At 39.5% G+C, this 21,815-nt stretch overlaps 1 protein-coding gene across 8 annotated transcripts in view; it reads right to left on the bottom strand.

Annotated features, from left to right (window-relative positions):
- Nucleotides 1–21,344, bottom strand: part of TRIM2 (tripartite motif containing 2) — a 96,601-nt gene extending 75,257 nt beyond the window's left edge. For 3 of the 8 annotated variants that reach the window (XM_021530176.3, XM_021530189.3, XM_021530175.3), the window contains exon 1: nucleotides 21,005–21,344. The gene's annotated coding sequence lies outside the window, so the exon portion shown is untranslated. Of the gene's footprint in view, nucleotides 1–19,766; nucleotides 19,826–20,310; nucleotides 20,625–21,004 lie in introns of those variants that run through there. The other 5 variants (XM_021530178.3, XM_021530177.3, XM_021530188.3 and 2 more) reach the window with 4 other exon arrangements.
- Between the last annotated feature and the right edge of the window lie 471 nt (nucleotides 21,345–21,815).

Here is a 21,815-nt window from a genome sequence, read left to right on the forward strand (position 1 = left end):
AAGTTCTAGTGCCCTTATAAGGGCCACTATTTCTGCTTTCTGGGCCGAGGTTCCTGCAGGAAGAGGGTTGGCTTCGATTACCTTTTGAGTAGTGGTTATCGCATATCCCGCTCTCCGCTGTCCCAGTTTCACGAAGCTGCTTCCATCTGTGTACCAGGAGTCTTCAGCGTCTTCTAGAGGGGTGTCCTGGAGATCTGGACGGCTCGAATAGGTGGCTTCGATGGTCTCTATGCAGTCGTGGGACAGTGGTTCTCTTTGGGCACCGCTGAGAAAAGAAGCTGGATTTATAATGTTAGTAACAATTATTTCTATATCATCTTGTTCGACTATGATGGCTTGGTATTTCAGAAATCTCTGTGGGGAGAGCCAATGGTTCCCTTTTTGTTCTAACACAGCTGAGACAGTATGGGAAACCATTACCGTTATCTTCTGCCCTAATGTGAATTTGCGTGCTTCTTGAATGTTTATTACAACCGCCGCCACTGCACGTAGGCATCCTGGCCATCCTTTGCTTACCTCGTCCAGCTGCTTGGAGAAGTACGCCACTGCCCGCTTGTAAGGGCCAAGTTCTTGGGCTAATACTCCAAGTGCCATCCCCTGTCTTTCATGTGAGAATAATAAAAAGGGTTTAGAGACATCTGGTAAGCCGAGGGCCGGAGCCTTCATCAGTTCTTTTTTAAGTTTCTTGAAGGCGGCTCGAGCCTCTGCCGTCCATTCTATTTTAAGTCGGGTTTTCTTTAGCAGTTCATATAGAGGTTTAACTATTACACCATAGTTGTATATCCATAAGCGGCACCAACCTGCCATTCCCAAGAATGTCCGCAATTCTTTGGCTGTTTGAGGCTCCGGGGTGCGACAAATTGCCTCTTTTCGCTCAGTTCCCAATTCTCTTTGTCCTCTGGAAATTTCTAATCCTAAATAAGTTACTCGCTGTTGCACTATTTGAGCTTTTTGTTGGGATACTCTGTATCCATTCATTCCTAGGAAATTGAGAAGTTCTATAGTCCATGAGAGACACTCTTCCCTGTTCTCAGTGGCTATTAAAAGATCATCAACATATTGCACGAGGATTCCTTTACCATCTGGGGGAGTCCAATTTTCTAAATCTTTAGCTAACTGATTTCCAAAAATCGTAGGGCTGTTTTTAAATCCTTGTGGTAGTACTGCCCAAGTTAATTGTGTTTTTCTTCCTGAATCCGGATTTTCCCATTCAAAAGCAAATAGCTTCTGACTTTCTGAGGCCAGCGGCAAACAGAAGAAGGCATCTTTGAGATCCAGTACAGTAAACCAATGTAAGGTATCTCTCAATTTAGTTAATAGTGTGTATGGGTTGGCTACAACCGGGTGGATGTCTTCAACTATTTTATTAATTGCCCTTAGGTCTTGTACTAATCTATAACTTTTTCCATCTGCCTTTTTAACGGGTAAAATCGGAGTGTTGTATTCTGATTCGCATTCCGTTAGCAATTTGTATTGCAGAAATCGATTAATAATATTTTTGATTCCTTCCCTGTCTTCTAGCCTTAAGGGATATTGTTTAATTCTTACCGGCTTTACTCCTGGTTTCAACTTGATTACGACAGGGCTTGCATTTTTGGCTTTCCCCGGAACTTTACTAGCCCAAACTCCTGGATATACCGGGTCCAAAACCTCTCTAGGTATTTCAGAATGGCTTTGAGTTTGTATTAAGGCTAGACTCAAAACTTCCACTAATTGTTCTTCTTGAATTTGAAATTCAATTTTCCCTTTTTGAAAAACAATTTTTGCCTCAAGTTGTTCTAGCAAATCTCGCCCTAGCAAGGGCTTTGGGGAATTTGGTAAATATAGAAACCTGTGAATTCCAATTTGTTTTCCAAGCCGATAATTAAGTGGTTTAAGGAAATAAGCTTTTTCCTTTTGTCCTGTAGCTCCAATTACAGTGATAAAATCTTTGTCTTTCGGCATTAATTGTTGGTTCAGTACCGAATAGGAAGCCCCGGTATCAACAAGGAAATCTATTTCTTTCTTTTCTTTCCCTAGCTCAATTTTAACCAGGGGATCCGCTAGGGTGGTGTCCCCCGGTCCCCTTCACTGGTCTGAGCCCATCTGGGCTAACAAAGGGGGCTTTCTTGTCAACTTAGGACATTCCCCTTTCCAGTGCCCTATCTCCTTACAGTATGCACACTGATTTGACTGTAAGGTTGGGCGCTGCCTCTTTTCTTTATTATTTTGAGTTCCACTTTTCTGCTTTTCCAATGCAGCCACCGTGGCTTCCGCAATTACCTGTCCCATTTTATACTTGCCCTGCTCTTCTCGGTTTCTATATATCTTCCAGGCTTCTTCTAGCAGCTTTTCTAAATCCCTAATATCAGGTTCTTTCAGCTTTTGGAGTTTTCTCCTTATGTCTTCTGATGACTGTCCTAAAAATAAGGAAACTAGCTGTTGTCTGCCTGTATCAGAAGCGGGATCTAGGGTGGTATATTTTCTCATAGCAGTCCGTAATTTGTCAAGAAACTCCGTAGGAGTTTCTGCCGAGTTTTGCTTGATTTCATATAAATTTGACCAATTTACTGCCTTCGGTACGGCCGTCCCGATACCAATCTTAATCCATTCTTGGTATCTTTTAAGTAGCCTGTAATCTTGGTCGTCATTTGGGTCCCAATTAGGGTCATCTCTAGGGACGTGGGTTTCGACCGTACCCTGAAGGGTTCCTGCCGTGATTTGAATTTGTACTTGTGTACGAGCACTTTTAATTATTAATTGTTTTTCTGTTTCAGTTAAGGCATCCAACATCAAATCTATATCTTTCCAATCTGGATCCTGATTTTTAACTATTAATTCAAATCGTTTTGCCACCCCTTCCGGATCATCCCGGTATCCCTTTACTACTTCTCGCCAAACATCCAAGTCATTCATAGAAAAGGGAATCTTAATTCTGGTGGGTCCTGTTGCTCCCATCGCTTGCCTTAACGGGGCTTGAATTATCGGCCCCATTTTACTCCGAGTTCGAGCTGTGATGGGAGAAAAGTTCATTTTTCCAGGGACAGCCTCACCAGATTTTTCTATGCGATTACTTTTATCTGATTCATCTGATGAGGTAGAAGGTCGGGATCTAGGGGGGGGAGGGGTTTCCGGGGGAGAAGGGGGTTGGGGTGGAGAACTATAATCTTCTATTCTTTCCTCTGTTTCTTTAAGTTTTACACACCTTTGCCCTATACTGCAAGCCGAACAACACCGTTTTAACCTAGTCCCATTCTTTCTCTGTTCCTTTTCCATAGCTAACACCAAAGGATCTTGGGGTGCTACGTTTATCCCACATTCCTTCTGCCATTCAGGGTGATTCCGCAAAGTGAAAAACATATCCGCATATCCCACTTCATCCCACTTTCTTTCCCGCCTTAAAAACAACATTAACTGCAACAAAGTATTATATTGCAAAGTTCCATTGAACGGCCACTTCTCACCCTCTTCTAACTTATACAAAGGCCACCACTGGTTACAATATTTAATTAATGTTTTCTTATTCACTGTCCCTCCAGGAGTCCCACCTACTTCTTTCCAATGCATTAAAATACAACCCAAAGGGCTCTTCTTCACGATTCCCCCGCTCTGTCGTCCACCCATTATACTATGCACCAAACAGGACACTTTTTACAGCAACACAAAATTCCAACAACAATCAGAATAATTCCAAAAATGAGCAACCAAACCCAGTACGTGTTAAACAGTTCCCAAACCATTAACTCAGAAGCGTATGTCTTAATATACCAAAGTAGTAGACCAAAACCAAATACGATCGTATAACAAACACAAACTCCGCGGGGAGCTTATTCAAAACCAAATACGATCATATAACAAACGCTACCCCCTGCGGGGAGCTTATCCAAAACCAAATACGATCGTATAACAAACGCTACCCCCTGCGGGGAGCTTAACCAAAACCAAATACGATCGTATAACAAACGCTACCCCCTGCGGGGAGCTTAACCAAAACCAAATACGATCGTATAACAAACGCTACCCCCTGCGGGGAGCTTAACCAAATGACCGGTCCCAAACAAATAAAAATAAAGGATACCTGTGCCGCCGGGGCGAACGGAGTTCTTGTCTGCTCCCGCGGTGATCCGAATGAGGCGAGGAGCCCCTCCGGGAAGATCCCGGGGGTACCCTAGGGAGTCCTGTTCCCAGCGGGTCCCGCGGCCGAGCAGAGAGTCCTCCTGCCTGGCTCGCCAAATTGAATCAAAGACGGAAGCAATCCGGGCAGCAGATATTCTTTATTGCAGCGCTGGGCACATGGGGGATCTCTCCTCCTAACATGTGCACCGTGCAGCTAAGAAAGCTGTGATTTATCTTACTAAAACATGCATATTCATTACAAGTCCTGAAAATTATTTACATATTCATGATTATTCCGAGATAAGGATGCGCAAGCGTAGTTGCATTTTTGGGTGGTCTTCGGTGGTCGTCAGGGGTCCTCTGGTGGTCGTCCATAGTCTTCATCACTCTGTCCGCTAGTTGAACTTTTATTTCAAGCATGCGTGGTAGTTTTTCTGTGCTCTGGGCCCCATCTTTTCCTCCTTTCATGATATATGGCCTATTCAACTGACCACAGTCCATCTGCTGAGTATGCATTCTTTACATATCATCAGGAAGCTTATCAGAGTAAAGGAAGCTTATCAGAGTAAAATACATAGCCAAGGACAAAGTTTCTACATCTGTTTGCTAATGTCTAGAATAACAGGATACTGGTGCATATACATAGCACATAACGTTTTCTTCATTTAATTCTTTTCTAGTCATTTAACCCTTAAGTAGTTCTGAACAGGTCAGGTCCCTGTATCACTCTGACCTTTCTGATTATTTCTTCTCTCAGCATCTACTCCTCCCTCTCTCGCACTCCCAAAGGCACCCTACTTCTCGTTAGATTCTATCCAGTTTTTACTATTTGCTTGTGCAGGCTCCTGTACCACTTTATGTTAGTGATTTACGAACATCCATTTGTATTTTTCAACCTTATGCTTTTCTCCAGTCCCATATTTCACTCTGTGTTTTAGGCATATTGTATTAAATGCCCTGACAGCTTTTAATTTTAAGATCCTTTTCTGGGGTGAAATTAAAGCAGTGCAATCACACTACATTCCGTGCAGTCTTGGCACGAGTCGTTTCTCTCCCTCTCTGCTTTGATAAAGAGTTGAACCCGCTGCAGAAGCAGATGCTGGAGTTAGCACCTCGTTCAGACGGATGGGCGCTCTCCGGCTTCTGCTGACGGGCTGCACGAGAGTTCTGGCACAAAGCGCCGCATCGCAACGCGCTCAGGTCACATTTGCAAGTTTTTCTTCACAGTGATACGTACCAGACACGTTCTTCAATGACATCTCAGATTCTGATGCAATTGCACAGCTCCATCAGCTGCCGCCCAGGGACACAACATACACTGCCTCTACTTTTGCCCGGATTTCTTACTCAGTCTGTGCTACCCACACCAACACCATTATTTTACCAGAGCTCTTTTCCAGTATTTTAAACCTGTAATCTCTGCCCAGGTCCACCATGTGATCACAGTATATGATTACTTTAATTATTTTGATTACTGAGCCTGGAACTTATTCCTAATGCACCTGCATTGCTTTCCACTAAAAATTCAGCAACTGAGGTAATCTTTTGTTCCATACCACAGCCACATTGCCTGCACCTCCATGAAAGCCATGCTTTCATGTCTTGAGCTTAAGGCCTTTTCAGAATTTCTCCTTTCTTACCGATCCACTCATATCTCTTCATCACAAGGCCTGGCTTTTCAGATTTCTCTCCTCCTTACAAAGCTCTCTTTTGTTATCTTGTCTTCTATGCAGAGAATGCCCTGCTTGATGAAATCAAATTACCTATTTTTCTTTCTCTTCTACAATCTACATGTCACAAAATATAGAAATAATGTATCAGAGTTAGAGTAGGAGAAACAATTAATAGGTGAAAAGTCACTCCAGAAAGAGAGATGTTTCAGCAGTGTATATAAAATGTATGTGCTACAAATCTTCTACCATCAGCTATAAACTGCATGTTATGCACCTTATGCTGTTAGATTTTTTTTATGGAACAGGATACGCATGAAAAGCCCTTGATGGATATGGATCAAGTGCCCAAACACTGTACATGAAATTGTGAAAAGACTGCTGTGAAAAGACTGTTTGTAGATGAACAAGAGAAAGCAAGCTAGCTATTGCGTTTCTGATTCCCATGGAAATTTATTTAATATGCTAATTCAGTGTAGCCACAAATAAAGAAACAAAAGAAAGAGCAAGAATGAGCTGATTTAGTGGACTTTGTTGAAATGGCACACTTTAGACAAAGTCACCCTGGGTACAACTTCTGTGACTCCAATCATAGCATTATGCCAAGGATGAAGCTGCCTCTTTACCCTTAATCCTGGCATGACACAGGAAAAATGTTACCAGCACTGCCAACAATACTAACCCAGGCACCAGCTAATGTGATGGCCAAGCTGATTTAATAACTTGCTTTTATCAGAAAGGTTATCCCTCTCTCTTTACTGCCATTCCTGCTGCATAGGCCTGTGTCTCTCTCACATGTGTTGCAGGAACAGTGTGAAAGCTCACAGCCCAAATTTGTCTTGCTGGATATGTCTTTCAGACAGGTTAATGATCTGCCTGACTATCCCTGCTGTGTTAATCACCCAAAGCGCCAGTGGTGGGAAACAGTAAGCATGTGGCTGAATATAGAGAGGGGGAAAAGGTAGAGACCAGAATCACCACCTTTTTTTTCATATGCAGAAGATGGCTGTCATCCTCCCAAGAAGCTTCCATCTATCCTGGGGTGAAACTTAAAACCATGAGCCCCAAACCCATGCCATTCTTAAACACAAGATCCCAAAAGCTGACGATTCCCTTCCAGCTCAGCATATTCTATGATTCTATTCAGCAGAACTTTGCCACTCCCTCAACTGCAGACTCCATGGGTGCCTTTTTGACTTTGTCCCTTTCATATTACCACCCATGCATCTGGCTTCTATTATTTACTGTTTGCTTTCCAAAACTGTTTTTTTTTTTTTTCTTTTACTATTTTGTGGTGTCACTCACTCTGCCCACCCTCACTCTGCCATTTCTTCTCAAAACAAGCTCAGCTGGATGCTACTTTGCCTGTTCTTTGTATCTCCCTTTGGGACGAACAAGGAACCTCAGGCTCCCTGAGGCTCAGGCTGTCCAGTTTGTGCCTACATTGCTGCTGGGAGGAGACCTGCCCTAGTTCTCCAGCAGAAGCCACAGATGCTGCAGAATAGAGCGGAGTGAGATTATTGTCATGTTTTACTGGCCTGCTTTCAGTTATAAAGGGGGTTACAAGTTATTCCCAGAAAACATACCAGCTCAAGTAATGGAAGACTTCAGATAGTGACAAAAGTGAAACTGGGTAGCTGAAATGTCTCTTTCCTGTTAAAAAGGAAAGCAAATGGCACAAACGGGAAGGAGAAGAGATCGTGCGCAGATGCACCACACTAACACATGAGACTGCAGTCAGTGGGAACTTGGGCTTAGTCCCAGCTCAGACCATGTGCATTTTGAACTTTGAGCTCTTGGACCACTTCCTAATTAGAGAGCAAGTGACACACTGTGGAACTATTTAACCCTTTGGTGGTGCCTCCTGATGTGTAGCAAATGCCAAAAGAGATTCTGGGGATGTGTCTAACCCCTGGAGGCCACATAGACTATAGGACCTATCCCTAGGCTCCAAGTAGCTTAAGTGGAACAACTGCTGTCAGCATCTCTTTTCATGGCTCCCTACACAGAAAGGTCAGGCTTACAACTACTCCTTTCTGTGCTTGCTGGAATCTTCTCCTAATGTGCCAGCTTTCCATCCAGAATCTGACTGTCTTCAAGACAAAATAGCTCCTTCAACCTCATCAGTAATGCTACACCAAGGATCAGATCAAACAGAGATACCTGCCGCAACTTAATAGTGTAAATAACACCACACTGAACCAAGAGACCTGCTTCTCTGCTTCACAGGAGTGGAAAAGCAGCAGAGTATTATCAAATTGTAACTTTAACTAAAAATACAATTATAGCATTAGGAGCTGTGTGGAAAGAAGCAAGGGTTATACAGCTGATGTATATCAACAGCTGTCATGACTATCGCTGGTGTTCTATTTAGATCTGCAATAGTGATTTCATTTTTTATATCTCTTTGTAATGTGGTAATATTATGTCTTACCTATTTCACAGAAGTTCTGTGTGGACACATTTACAGTTCTTTGAAGCTCTCACTGAAGACATTTCAGACTTACAAACTGGTTTTATTTTCACTACTGACTTAAAAAGTATATCCTTTGAAAGCAAATAAACAGGATGGCTACTTTGTCCAAATAATTTTTTTTTAATTTCCTACCACCTCAAAGGTCATTCATTTCAAACACAATACAAATGCACTAATAAAAAGAGGTGCACCTCCAAAAATGCATGCACTGTGGGTAAAGATTAACTTTGGCCCTGTAGAGCACAGTAAACCTACAAGTTTAAAGTCCATCTAAGGAAGTTTTCTCCCTAGCTTCCCTGTGTCCCATTTCCTAGTGAGAGATGTTTGATAGGCCTCAATTGCCACAGAGTTCAGAGGAGGCCTTTCAAGTACAAGCTACTCTTTGCACATGCCTTTCATTCCCCATTCAGTTGTGCTCTACCTTATTTGTAGACCAATGGCCTCAGTTCTCATCTCACCTGGAATTTGGTAGTCAGAATTTTTGAGCCTTAAGGTTTTTCTAGATGGAACTGTGCCAGCAAGGTAGCAAGAAGTATCAAAGCTACCTCTGAAATATCTGTCTAATGTATGTGCTGGTAAAGCAGGAGAAAACTTAGTCAAAAAGCTAGGCAAATTAGCTCGTCTTGGGCATCATGCTGCCATAACTAGCTTCTACATCCAAGCTAGCTATAAGCTACTTTAAGCCTTGCTATACAACACTGCAAGCATTTTTCAATTAAATTCTGTGAATTAATCTAGGCACAACATTTAAATTCCATTGTTGTTATGGGGCGATTCATACACTTCTAGAAGGGTTTTGCAAACCATGCTGAAACACCCCTTATCTCTGATTAGGTTTAGGGTCCAAAAAATATTCCAGAAGGGCAGATGCTTTGGCTTTGGAGCAGATCTATGTTCAGAGTGTCAGGTATGTTGACAAAGAGCCAAAAAAGAGCCACAGACCCAGCAGCACACGCATCCCTCTTAATTTCGAATTACAAGATGACTTGTCTCCAAGGAATGCTTTCCTATATACCAGTATAAACATTTCCACTGGTTTCTTTGGAACTGACAAATTCCTTATTAGGTATGGCCTTTGTCACAAGGAAAATATTGCCTCTTCAGTTTCTCACCCCTCTGTGGGCTATGTTCTCGCTCAGACAGAACCCAAGGGAAAAATCCAAAAGAACTCTTTTGTTAAGACCTTGCTGTTATACAACAAACAGACAGCATTAATTAGAAGACTGCCTTCCAGATAGCTGTGGTTCCTGCTCCCATAAGAAAACCTATTCATCGTGAGCTCAGCAGTAAATATTCCACTTGTTTCCTTGGCACAGAACCAAATTCCTGCATCAACTAGAGCAAAGGATGCTCAGAGACCAAGAGGGATTTGCCCATCACAGGAAAAATGCTCAGATTAGTGATGCAGTGACCTTGGTTCAAAGAAAGCACTTTAATACATGCCTTTCTGTCAAGCATATGAGAACTCCTGCTGATTTCACTGTCACATCAATGAGGTCAGCCATGGATTTATCCAGGAACTAAAAGGAATTAACTCCCTTCACACATACACACCCCCTGAATAACAGCCAGACTGGCCTGTGCCCAATGGTGCAGATGTGACTTGTCCCTCCCCTCTCTCAGTGTGAATCAGGAGTTTACCTCTCCTTGAATGACACTACTGATGCATTTTATGCCTTCTTGCTAAATAAGTGTGGGATACCAAAAAAACCCACTATACCAAACTTACTTCTACGTCCCCTTTCTACCCAGCAAGCCTACACAAAGCGTGTCAGTTACCAAGCATGCAGAAACACCAAAATAATTTAACTGCTTGAAACTGCAGAGGCACAACAAAGGTCAGAATCATTCATTTGAACAAAGAAATCCAAAGAGATGGTGGTGTGTCCTGTATAAGCCTGCCAGCAAACACAACAGTCCAAGTTTTCTGTATCCTCATATAACAGACAAGTAAGAGAAATTTTAATGAATTCCAGGTGCACTCAAGTCAAGTTCCTTGTGACTACCTATTCCCCCCTAAAAAATAGGGGGGAAACTAGTTCTCAAGCAAAGCTCTGTTATAAAGGTATTCTGAGCAGCAGGAGAGGAAAAGAAGATCTTAATATTAAAGACACTACAAACCTTAGCCATGCAGGAGAACTCAATTAAAATATAAAAGTCCCCTTGATCCAAGTAGCAAAAAACCTAAACCTGTCATGTAATCAGAGCCAAACCACACACATGTCTGAATTTAATTATGCTGTGCCATTTTACAGCAGCCTAAGAAAATGGAACTGGGGATCAAATAATCCTAAAATAATTCTTCAGTCAGTCACATATATAAGAAACTGGGTAAGAATGGGTAATAGACAAAATCAGCAGACTGAGCATACAAAGGTTCTAATAAAAGGCAAGAACAACAACAAATAAGTCCATAGATAAATGGCTCACTTCAGAGTGATAGCACCTACCACAAAATTTCTGTATGGTCTACAAAATTCAAGCAAACCTACAAAACTAATGTATACTGAAAGGATGGAGTTCTGGTCAATATCTGCTCACTGATTTGAAAAGAAATTGAATTCATGGAATGCTAAAACTCTTCAGGAATACATATTTTCTTATGAGTTCTACACATACTTAAAACAAATTCTCTATAAGAAAGTATTTATATGAGATTGTATGCTTATATAGCAACTGTAAAATAAAACGGAGAAATCTATATAAGAACATACTTGTAATTAATATGAAAGTATAAAGGACATATAATTTAATTATTTATTCAATGTGAGTATTAAATCAACCAAAATACATATTTTAAAAAATTGAAAACAAAAAATTTTAGATACGTTACTTGCAAATGTTAATTGGGGAGAAGAAACTTAATATCTTTTGAAATATTACCTAGCCAGCAAAGAAGCATGGCGATATTGTATATTTTATCTCAAGCAAATAAATAAAAATGTATATACAAATGTAATGCCAATGCTATCCAAATTAGTAAGGGTTTCCTGAAGATATGTAGCATGAAATTAAATTATAATCTCTACAATTTGCATACAGCATCACTATGGTATTTTTATAGTAATATGAAATCAGTTCCATGTCAGTCTGGGGTTTTTTTTTCCTATTTAACAAGGTTTTTATGAAAAAGAGGGCCACTTTTTCCAGCATTCATTCTTCTTATTGCTCTATTCTGCCTCATTCCTTGAGCAAGGATCACCTGATTCTGTTAAAACAGCCAGAGCTGCCCAGCTGCAACAGAGTGCTCCACCAAGGCCTTTGTGTTGACCCAGGCTACAACATGGATTAAATTATAGCTCACACACTGTGATTCTATTCTGCATGAAAGGGACAAAATCTGTGTGAGGTAATACTGCGTAGAACCCAGGGTCTGGATGAGCAGCAGATCTTGAAACTTTGTGTGCATTCACTTGTGCTTTTCTGTGTGCTTGTCAAGGTCAGCAATGGGGCAGATTTAAAGGAGGCTTCCTGCATTGAAAGGATTGTTGTTTGCTCTTGGTTGCTTTCCGACTCAAGCACAAGCTGAGAAAGACCTCACAGAAGGAGGCAATGATTATTGCAATGTAATTGCTAAAATTCAAAAATTGCTCAGATTCATGCAGTTATTTTAAAGTTGTATTTCTTGATCATTTTAAGGTCAGGTGAAAGACATAAAAAAACTACAAGTTAGCCAGAAAGGAAGCTTATCTTGAATTTATCCCACTGGCATCCATAGATATGATGATACCTAAAACCAAACACATGCGAGCCCCTTGATATTCCAGAGGATTCAAGAACATTGATGTCCACAGTAGAGAATAACAGGTCACATGTGCTCTGAAAAGCAAATATTCTGCAGAGTCCAAAATCTGTTTAACTTGTGAATGAGGGAAAAAGTTAAAATTTTCAGTAACATTTCAAAAAATTAAACTGAAGATGGTCCAGTCTTTTTTCCTTTCATTTCTTTCCTCATCCACAGTAACTTCATACTCCACAGCAAGTTCCAATATCACTTTTGAGAAGGGGAAGAACCCATGGAGAAATTTAATATCATCCTCAACAGAATAAATTACCATTTGGGGTGTTTTTCTAAAAAATCTTGTTACATTTATACTTAGCAACCTCCTTGCTACACAGAGGTACTGAATACCATGGTGTTTGTCCAAAGCAGAATTTTGTTGTTAATTGTGCATTTTAATACTATAATTTATAAGTATGGTAAATTTATATTTCTTCATTAAGTTACCCTATTTCAGCTGTTAAGAGATTTACAGCTTTTACTAGATAGTGTGAAATTTTTCATGCTAGACGTTTGCCTCATTAAAAAAAAAAAATCAGCCAAAATAATTGAGTTGTTTTTGAGAACAAGATTAAGAAAAATCAGATTGCTTTTCATGACAAAAATTCAGGTGTGTTTATTTGAGAACTATGAAAATCCTCACCTTTTCAGTAGCAGCCTGGATACTAAACAAGAGGGAAAGGCTTTAATCCAGACACTGACTTTTTAAACAGTACATGAATATGCACATTAACCTCACTGTGACCCAGTGCATATTCACTTAGGAGATGAATTTTTTAGTGGTACTGGCAGACTGCTTTCTGTCTTTCCCTAGTGCTTCTGTAGCATCCCTTAAATACAAGCCTTGCAACAGAGGAACATATTAAACCACACACATCCAATCTAGTTCAATGAAAGACTAAACTCACAAGGCACTGAAGCAAACTCTGGTGTGAGGAGAAATATTGCCATGGGTAGCTCTTTCAGAAGACACACTGTCCCACAAAGTCTCCCCAGTATGAAATATGCTGGTTTTATTGCATATTGTACTATTTCCTCACTATTCCTTCCTAATTGCAACTATGGGAGTCAGCTCAAGACCTCACTGTGGTCAAGCAGCGTGCTTTGCAGGTGAGCAATAGTAGAAGGTCTTGGTCCAGATAAAGCCAGTGGAATCTAATCAGTGAATGATGCCAAGTGAACATAACAAAGAGACTGCCCTGTCACTGTATTTCCCCAAGCTGGCTCTTAGTGGGATCATACTTTGGCTCTAGCAAATAAAATGGCTAACAATTGTTAGCAGCAACAATTAAGCCATTCATTGTGCCTTTTGGAGAATGATGGATGGAGTTTCTTGTACCATCCTCACCCCAGCTGCACTCTTTGTCAATTCTTCCTTCATGGAAGTTGTGCGATTTGAGCATCTGTTGTGAATCAGTAGATAAACAAAGTGCTATGGACTATGGTATGTACACATACCCACTGACAAATAGTCCTGTGAAGAGACAGTGACCCACTGACCTAGGGAATTGCCCTGACAGTGTGATAGGCAGCCTTATACCTACTTTTAATCCCCATACCTGATAAAAGCAATCAGCTGAAGGGATTTCTTTATAAAGGCACTCAATTAACACCTTTATTTAGATAGATTATCATAAGCACAGATTACATAGTGATGATGTACCACCTGCTGCTCTGACAACAGTCAAGCTTTCCTCAGTGACAAACAGAAGGGAAGAATATTTACAGGAAAATACTTTCCAGGTGATAGGGTCAGAGTAGTGTGGGGTCTTTGCTGCTCGAGGATCTAAGCTTTTTTTTCCCAGCTCCATAAATCATAACATCAGTTCTGGTTTCTCCTAGAGTTAGCTGGCTGAGGATCAAGGAACATCAGAAAGAGATTTTTTCTTTCTGCTCTCCATAGCTCTTGCACTCAGATGTGTCTGCCTCCACATCTTCAAGAATAAAACAAAGAAAACCTTTCAGTAAACATTTCAAGGACAGAACTATTTAAAAAATGCATTACTGTAAGCCAATGGTGAGGCCTTTTGTTGCCCCAAAAGGAAAAACTCATACTTCCCCAGAAACAGAAGTGTTTTACATGGTGGTCCTCCTCTGCCTACACTCTCTGATGCTCAACAAGCTGTGAACATTTATGGAAAAGAAGTAATTAACTGCAATTATTATTTCAGTACATGAACAATCAAGGTCAGAACCAAAGCAAATAATCACATCTCCTGATAATTACAGTGAAAATAATTACTTTTCTCATCAATAATAATTAATTCCTAGAAGACATCTGATGTCATAGCATGTTATTAATGATAAGCATTATACATTGGCATCTATGTTACAAGCTTCACTATGTTAACTCTCAACATGTTCCTGAAAACAAAAGAAAAGCTGAACAAAGTCTCCATTTCTCATTTTAAAGCACACACTATTCATTTTATAGAGAAAAAGAGTACTTTGGCCATTCCACCTAGAAGGGACACTGATGGTTGGAAGCCCATTTATGGTAAAATTTTGCCATGGGAATATGCAGTGAGTTGCGTTCACTTTTAGCATGGCTATGTCTTGGCCCAAGGTTACTAAGTATATTGTCCTAGGAACTCCAAACATACTAAAATAATTTGGCTGTTAGTTATCTAATTCTTTAATACATTTTCAGCCTCGTTGCTTTACTTTTACATAACAATTACCCTGATCTTTAAATAGCAATTACTACAAACTAATTAAAAACCTGAGGGCCAGACATACACTAACAAAACGATGGCAACCTATGGATTTCAGGTATGTCAGTAGGGCAACACTCAGAATGCCAAGGGAGTTGATGTCAACTTCCTCTTTCAAAAACCTAGCCACGACATCCAGCAGCATCTACTTTTCTGCATTCTACCAAAATCACTTATTTCAGTGAACCTATTTCCAAATAAGAACAGAAGCTGGTTCATTACAAGGTATTCAACAGAGGTAGCTCAATACTCTCTACTTTCTTAAAAAGGGCCCTTGTGGGAGTGAATTCCCACTGAATTGAAGAGTGGGGGGAAACAGAACAGAAAGGGTATTTAACACTTTTTGATTGCTTCCCTAGACAGGTAAAAGGGACTCAAAAGTAGTGAAGCCTTTAAATTAAAATGACCCATGTTCCTAAAAGACAAACAAACTTTAGTAATTTGGTTATTTCTGATTTACTGTCTTTAAAATTAGGTCATTACTTTTAGGAATGCTTTGAAATAAATGAATGATGGGAGAAGATTTCAGAATGTTCTTAACAGTAATCTATACCATTCTTGGGGATAAACTGTTTTGTCTTTGACCTTCTAGCTTATCCCTTTGGGAATCACATTATTGTCTCATAAAAAAGAGGCACCCATCTTAATATTCCTGGCCTAATGAGTTCTGCAAAATCCTTTTGAAGTACTAGCTAACCAGATTGATATACTACTGTTTCATCCTTCCAGATCAAGCTGGATTTATGATTAATTGCATGCTTGCAAATAATCTTTCAGACTTTTATTAGTCATTCTCTGTATAAAAAAAAAAAAAGTCACTTGAGGAGTACAACAGCCCTTCATGTTTGTTAGCTTGCATTTGTGTAGATCCTTTCAATTCCTTTATGGAAGGAACAACAGTGACACTGTCAGAATAAATTTAAATTTCATTTTTAACATGTTACTAAAATGATACAAATTGTGGTGTCAATGCAAAAAGAGATATCATAAATTATAATTTCAAAGCGAAATTTAAAAATGCTAGGAAATTCAAGGTACAACATCTTTTCAACTGTGATTTGGCCCTCTGGAATACTTAGATTATTTATTCCTGCATATACAACTAGTTTATCACTTCAAAATAAAAATGGCTCTTAGAAATCAAAGTGGTTTGTGTGATATACATTTCCAGAAAGAATAAATATGCCTTTTGGCTCAGATATGTTGATTACATCGCTCAGTTAAGTTATAGCTTGTATTCACATGCTACAGCCTTGCTTTGTGAAATATGATCTGAGGAGTGTACAAATTGAACACATAAAATACCTTCAGCATGGAACAGTGTATTATAATGGGGCTTTGTGAACTAGAGAGTTGCCCTGACTGATTTCAAATGGCAGTTTAATCCTAGTTTATGAGTATAAAAACTACTGTGTACCTTACACTGTATCATTCAAACAAAAGGTAGCAGAAAAGAGGATGACAGATGTGTGACTGCTCCTGAAATCTACCAGTAAGATGGATAAGGACCAGAGTGATGGGGGAAACTTGTCTTACATAAAATGCAGATGAAGATTCTCATCTGTGAGACTCTAATCTCACCCATATTGTGATCCTCACTGTCCACCCCAAATCACAATATGTTGTCCATGAGTCAATTAGTGTGTGATGGTCATGTGTCATGTTGCTGCTATTTCATGTGAATAATCAACATTGAAATTTAGATTTTGTAAATAATCAAAAGTAAACATAATTCATTAAATAATGAATATTATTATCTTAGCAATTAAGTTTATAATGAATCTTATTAACTTAGTAATGGCAATAGTATCTTGACAATTTTAAGGGAAATCTTTGTTGGTGGTCCAGAAATATTTTGTAATTCCAGCCATGTTTTGGACAGTTGAGTTAATTTCAATTAATATAATTCATTAACTTAATGCCTAAACACTAGCAGCCTAAGGGAGATACTTTAAGTGAACCAATATGACAGCTTTTAAAAGGGTCACAGTAAGTGTAAGTCATTCCCTAATTTTAATTACATGCAATGTCAAGCCCATGTCTGAGCAAATTCTGGTATCCTGAAGACCAGTTCAGATAACACAGTGCCAACATCTGTGTTCTGAATTCATATAAAGAGCCAAACAAGAAAAGTAGTGAGTGCAAAGAAGATTTTGATTTATTTGTAATAGAGCTTGTAAGCAGTCTGGGGGCAAGGATTACCTTCTGTTTCTGTACAATACCTAGCTCAGTAATAAAAAAGAGTATTCCTAGATGCTACAGAAATAGCAAAGAGTAATAATATAAATGCAGAATAAAATGATAATGCCATTGATCAAGTCAGAATTTCATATAAGGTATACTGACAGATGTTTAATGAAATGCACTGAATCAATCTGACACTGCACAGTTCTTAGGAAGCAACCAAATACTGCATAATTTAATTTAAACAAAATTACCTCTGCTGCAGTTATTTTTCTCAGATTTTTTCTTCAAGCAAAGCTCAAAGAAAATAGCAGCATCCCTATTTATGTTTTTCTTTAACATTATCAGATGATTAAATAGACTGGGCCAACATGTGGTTTGTAATTTGAAAATCAAAATCCAAAACTCAGCCTAGGTATCTGAGCTATGTTAAGTTACATTAACTGATGCCTCAGTTACCATTTTACTCCTCTACTGGATGAGCATAATGTTGTTCTTCCTAACAGACTTTTACAACTTAGTAATTCTGAAATAACATAAACATTTGTGTGAAAGAAGATAAAATGTTAAAGCCAAGGAAAAGGAGAAAGGGAGGGAAGGAGGAGAGATTAATTATTGTAAGATATTTATGGGAATTTGTCCTTACCTAGTTCATTTTCCTTGGAATTCTTCTTGTAGGGAATTAGGAGAAATGAGGAGGGATCACAGAATACTAACTGGAAAGAAAAGACGAACATGGATACATATCCTTTCCTATAACTACAGTAGAGACAAGGTGATCATGGAATGTAGTGTACCCAGTTTTAAAGAGCAGAAGGGGGAGGAAACACGTCCTCTATGAGTAGAAGAGAACACTAAAACAAAATTAGAAAAAGCTGCTTGCTTGTAGTAAGAGAAAAAAAACTTGGAATGACACAGAACTTCTACCTTGAAAGGGAAGGAAGAAAGGAAAGAAATACTGGAAGAAACTATTTACCTTTTCAGCATCTTGGTTAGTAGCAATGGATTTGGCACTATTAAATCAAAATATTTAATGCTTTGCAGGGGTTATCCATGTTGGCAGCTCACCCTGTGCTTTGCAAGGAGAATATTGAAAATTCTCTTGAACTGTGGCCAGCTGCAAACCGGCTGGACAAGACTGGTCTGGTGCAGTTACTGGTGTTCCCCTTCCTACTCTCCAAGAGAGGTCAACTGCAAGGTGAACGACTTTGTACCCTGATCAGCCATGCACACTGCCTGCCTTTCCCACAGGCCAAGGTAAAGCATCAGGCAGTTTCACACCTCCCAGAAATATTTATGCAGCAGGGCTGAAATCAACGAGGCACCCTATCAGTGTCCCTGATCTGTTACCAGAGGTAAAGGTATCTGAGAATCTGACACACCAGCGAGCACGGGAATGCTCACACCTCAGTGCCTTCAGAGAAAGTTACAAAGCAACGATGCATATAATAGCAAATGAGATTTCAGCTCAGGGCTGCAGCACCAGAACTGCAGGGGATTGTTAAATATTCAGTGAACATATGCCTAAAAAGTCAGTGCACATGCTATCAGAATTTCAGCATCCTGTGCACATCAATGAACCTTGCTTAAGCTTCATCAGGATCATTTACATTCTGGATAAGAGATTTGGGAGGAAAACTGGTATATGATGTAAAGAGCAAAATTAAAGGCCAAAACCTTCTTTTGGGGATATCTATCAGGAAGATGTCTGAGCAGATTTTAAATAAAATACCTCTGAAATTTTTAATCTGTGTCTCAAATCTTCCAGAAGAACTTCTGAAATTATTCAGGACACATATCAATAATTTCTTTATATCTGAGAGACTTAGGCAGGGGCTTTCAATGTATAATCCAAAGAAGCAGTGGATTAACTGTCTTCAGCTGAAATCCTGCCAGATGAGTACCCTTCCCCACGTAACATGGCATTTGATGCCTGCCATTTTAATAGTTTGACATTTTTGTGAGCAACATTGTCCTGAAAGGTCACCACTTGTCTCAGCAGCTGGCTGGCTGCCACTGAGGCTTGGGAAGCTTAGCTCCACAGCTGTCATCAAATATGACCATTTTCACAGCTAAGTTTCAGGGAAGCTATGAATTTATGTCTATGGGGGAAAAAGGAGACATGAGGAAGGAAACTTCAAAATCAGCTTTTACTTGCTACAGTAAGGTATTTATACATATACATCTCTAAGATGAGGCCAAAGTATTTCAAAAGCAGCTTATAAACACAACATTCACCAAATACCTGTGTTACAGCATCATTAGGGGTTATACCATGAATATGTTTAGTCCTCTGTTGCAGCAAACTACACATATATTCTCTCCCTAGTCACTTAATGGCAGTCACCTGTTAACTGTGCAAGTGACATTTTCACATGGCTCATGAAAAGCTGACAGTACCACTGGTCCCCAAGAAATAACAAACCTGTAAATAAAGCAAGAAACACAACATAGCAATTGAAACAAACTGGCTACAGCCTGCATTTCTTGTGTAGTTATCTGACATTTATACTTGGTACTGATCACAAGCTGTTTTCGAGAAGCAGTTTTCATTCACAGCACAGTAAGAATTCATTAGCCATAAACTTGATAAGACAACAGCAATACAGAAGTTTTGAATTAGAAAGGAGAATAAAAACCAACATACTGTTTCTTCAGTGCTATGAGACCAAAAATACACTGACAAGTATCCATTTTTTTCCTTACAGTATCACCACAACACTGAGAAACCTTCAGCTCCACTGCTTCCCAATCACCTTACTATCCTGTCTTGATGCCACTGTAGCAGATAAAGATCATTTCATATACAGACAGAATGAGATGGGTGAAAAACATGCATTGCTCACCGTGCTATGTTCATGGTTCTTATCAGGTCAGATGCAGACTTACTGGTGCCCCTTATGATGACTATTTATTTGTGCTTCTGATAATAAGGTACTGTTGAGCTTCCTAAAGAGAAGTTCAGGTCTGCATTTATGGATTTTTTAAAAAAAGATTCCAGGTGAAAAATACCATAGAAAATTTTTCTTCTACGTGCTCACAAACCATCAATTACTACTGAAGTATCTTTCTTGCTGTATATCTAACCTAAGTAGAAAAACATCTCTCTATAAGTACCTCCCGCATTTGCTGGACTTCTCCCCTCACAGAAAAATGGCAAGCAGACATCCCCAAAATCAACAAACACAACTGCAAACTATTTGTTCTAGAAAGCTTTCAAGCATCCCTTTCCCTCAGCAGCTCTTCCACTGAAAGCCAGAACAATACTGCAGAGAAGCTTCCCCTGTCAGGATGTTTTCAGCTTTCATCTCTCTGCTTTTTCAAGCAGAAGACTAAGGTAGAAACCTTAATTAGCAATCTGAAAGCACCACACAGGCAAGGAATACTTACATTTGCAACTGTATTTGTGATATTTGCGCACTGATCCAGCGACTGGTGATTACAAAGAAGAGAATGAGCTTTTTAGACTGCCTTTCAAGTCTTGCAGCAGTGAATTGAAGGCTGCTATCTGAAAGCTACTCATTTTCTATATGCTGTGCTCTACTTGCTTCCCATGTGCATACAACACAGCTGCCAGATTTAATAACCATGTCAGCCTGCTTTCCCCAGAAAGCAGCAGAGAGATGACAGGATGAAGTAGCCAGAGCGTTAATCTGTAGTTATGGCTGCACTAAGCCTTGAATGAATGTCACAGTTTTATTGCCCTTGAAAAAAAAATAAAATAAATGAAGCTGTTTGTGAAAAAAATAAGTGCAAAAGGATTTCAGAAATGTTAATCCATACTTGCCTCAGTGATATTAAAGTACATTAAAGACATTTCACCTTTCTTTTTTTTTTTTTTTTAATCAGTTAATAAATCCTAGGACTTGAGGCTTTTAAATTCCTTTAAGAATACATTTTTCCTAGCAGTGTATGCTTGTACCCCAAAAGAACAAAACAATTAACTGACAAATTAGTTGAGCTTCCCTTCTCTCCTGTTTCTCTCTGGAAGGAAGCATTTCCATACCTGTCTTTGCTGAATTCTTTCAATCAAAAAAAAAAAAAAAAAAAAAGTTCATAAAAAAGAGGGGAAATTCTCTTTTACCATTTAAATTCTCCCACGCACAGCGGTTCCTAGAGCAGTGGATTTTAGGATCTGCTGTGGTCAGTTCACTGCCAAGGTGGAGCATCGCCGTACCTCCAGCTGTAAAACCAGTTCCACTCGAGGGAAGGGCAGCCAGACTTTACATGACAAGAGAAGGTGCCACACATGCAGTCAAAAACAACAAACTGCAAACAAACCCAGAAACGCTCGGTTGAATCTGCAACAGTTCAGGGATGCCGCAGAGGTCATATGACATCTGTGCGCGTCTCTCTCTCTCTCTCATTTATATTCCTTTCACTTCCCTTGGAGGCACCTTCTCAGCAGGGAGTGGTTTCTGTGGAAACTACGGACAGTCGGTTTTCCCCTCGGAGAAACTGTTACTATGGTAACCTTACATAATGTATATGGCCTAGATTCTTTTTAAAAATAATCTAACCCTGAAATTCTCATTATAAAATTAGAGCTGTTTTGTCTGGGGGGCAGGAAATATAGTTATTTAAAAATTGTATTAGAAATGTAGGATTAAAAAAAATCCAAATGGTGTTACAAATTAAATGAGAGTATAGGGGGCACGTCATTGCATCAGTCACAAAGACAAAATAATTTGCAAATGCCAGTAAACAAGGTCTATTATTTAGCACTTGTGGGAAGCAAGGAGGAAGGGAAGTATATACTTGACATCATGGCTCAGTGCAGCAATCAATATTGCATCTTGCAGAGTTGAAATTTTCTCTCTCTGTTTATTCTTCCAGCAACCAGGACCTCATGATGTAAGCCCAAATACTGCTTACATCTACCCCACTCAAAACTG

Source organism: Lonchura striata, chromosome 4 (assembly GCF_046129695.1).
Source record: "Lonchura striata isolate bLonStr1 chromosome 4, bLonStr1.mat, whole genome shotgun sequence".
In the NCBI taxonomy this organism is placed as follows: Eukaryota; Metazoa; Chordata; class Aves; order Passeriformes; family Estrildidae; genus Lonchura; species Lonchura striata.